The sequence below is a fragment of the Fistularia commersonii genome, unplaced genomic scaffold (assembly GCF_037954325.1).
Source record: "Fistularia commersonii isolate RoL2024-O1a breed Wild unplaced genomic scaffold, RoL_Fcom_v1.0 HiC_scaffold_39, whole genome shotgun sequence".
Taxonomy (NCBI): domain Eukaryota; kingdom Metazoa; phylum Chordata; class Actinopteri; order Syngnathiformes; family Fistulariidae; genus Fistularia; species Fistularia commersonii.
Window position 1 is genome coordinate 1,114,957 of NW_028233997.1, and position 2,544 is coordinate 1,117,500.

Genomic DNA, 2,544 nt, shown 5'->3' on the forward strand with positions numbered 1-2,544 from the left:
GTAACTATATTTTTTAGTTTTTGGATTTTTCCATAAGTTTTAAGGATTTTTTTTTTTTTTTTTTTATATTTCAAAATCGTTTATGAAGACATTAAAATTTGGGGAGCATTTTTGCATTCTGTTCTTGTGAATGAAGAACTTGGCCAGGCCTAAAAGAACATTGACACAGAGTTCATCTGTTATGTTGCTTATAAGTAAACAGAATGTTATATCATCTTTTGAGAAGGAAACTGGTGACGATGGAATGAGAAGGAGAAAAAATATATGGTCAGTGGTTTCAATGTTGTCTTCACAAAATGTACAAATATTATCTTCAAAATTAAAGCGTACCCTCGATAATTCCTTAGATGGGTAGATGTCAGTCATAATTTTGAAGTGGGTCTCTTTTGCCTTGGGGGTATGGGTAGAGTCAGATACATGGTTCGCAGCGTGGCAATCGATTCCTCATCAAATTTATTTAAAATATCCTTTTTTTTTTTTTTGACGTCCAGGGAATAAGTTTCCTGTGAAACATTTCCTAATAAAGGAGTTGCCGCGCTTTCTGTCCACAATTGAGATTCCCTGGAGTGATAGTCGGGGTAACTGTGGTTGTACGGTTCGGTGCGTCATTATATTTTTGGTCAGGAATACAAATTGTCGAGGCAGTGCGTTTCGTAACTTTAGCAACTCTAATATGGGAGGCTTGAATCTGTGTGTAGTACAGAACTGCTCATTGTCCAGAGGACTGCCAGTGTCATCCATCAAGTCAATTATCGACCATATACCTTTCTCAAAGCATTCCTTGTAAAACAGAGGTTTGTTGCCATGCAGTACATATCGATTGTTCCAAACTATTATACTGTGTGGTGAGAAATTGTGTACGTATATCATTTTCCAGTATAATAATATTTGTTTATGGAACTCTGAACATTTGACAGGAATCTTGTTGATATCCAAGTCAGAGATAAGCAGAAGACTCAGGCCGCCGACTTTGTTGAATAAGTAGTTTGGAGTACAATACCAGAAAGAACGATGAGGTTTGATCCAGGATTTCAACCAGTTCACCTTCAATGTCCCATTCAAGCAGTCCGACTCTATCACTTTCAGCCCTCCTTCACTTGTTTCTTTCACCATATGTGATTTTTCTTAGATGGTGTGGTCTGTTCCTCCAGATAAAGTTGAAATTGATTTGGTTAACAGATTTTACGAGTTGATTTGGAGCAGCATTGGAATACGCTGGGTATATACATCTGGATAAACACATCCATTTTAGTCAAATATATCCGGCCTAATATTGATAAATCTCTCTGGAGCCATATATTAGAATTAAGCTTTACTTTGATTCAGTTTAGATTCAATGTTCCTGGATTGATTTAACGTTTGGTCCTTGGATAGGAAAATGCTCAAGTATTTTATTTCTGATTTCATGGAAACATCGCTGATTTCCTTTAGTGGCGAGTCATGCAGCGCAAGAAGTTTGCATTTCTTTAAGTTTAATGACAATCCTGAAGCCTTGGAGAATGTTTTGGTTGTTTTCGGCACTTATTGGGACTTGATGTTCATTTTTCAAAACTAAGGTTGTGTCATCTGCCAGCAGGCTAATAACAATTTCAGTCCCCAGCACGTCTAACTTTTGGATATCGTTGCTCTTTTCAACATAAACGGCTAGCATTTCGGTAGCAATTATAAATAAATAGGGTGAGATGGGGCAACCTTGGGGGATTCCCACATCAACATGGAAGCTCGGAGTGGTGCCGCTTGGCAGGGTGACACAGCTATGAATATTCTCATAGAGCCCACAGATCACATTCCTGAATATTTAACCAAATCCAAAATGTTCGAGCGTTGCTATGATAAATGGATGTTCGACCGAGTCAAAGGCTTTAGAAAAGTCCAAGAAGGATATGCGGCCATTATCTTCAATGCGATACGCCTCTAAACCCATCGCTCGCCCCGACTCGGGGAATCCTAGAGCCTACTTGCACCCCCGCCCTAACTTAACTCCCTCACTCGTGGAGCTCCCTGAGCTCCACACATCCCGGAGCATCACGCCGACTCATTCACATTTGAATGATTGTCTTTATTTTATGTCCGCTAGATAGAGGCATCCGCACATGCGCATCAGTTGAGCTTCAGGCCGGCTGAGGCATGGACTGAAAATCATAAAGACATGTGTGATGAGCTAAAAGGAAGATAAGCATATTTTTATAATAAATGTAAGAAAGAGAGGGTAATGCAGCCTCAGGGCGGCACTGGCCCGTGTCTCTCCAAGCCTGCCTTTGGGGGGGGGGCACGGAGCAGTGTCTCCCTGTGCCGGTCCCAAGCCCGGATAAATGCAGAGGGTTGCGTCAGGAGGGGCATCCGGCGTAAAACGTTTGCCAAAACCAAACATGCGAGTCAACCATAACTATACCATACCGGATGGGTCGCGGACCGGGTTAACAACGACCGCCATTGGTACTGATGACCTACAGGGTACTAATGGAAATTGGGCTACTGTGGGTCGAAGAACAAGAAGAAGAAGAAGAGGAGGAGTGCGTGTTCGGAAGCAGAGAGAGAGGAGGA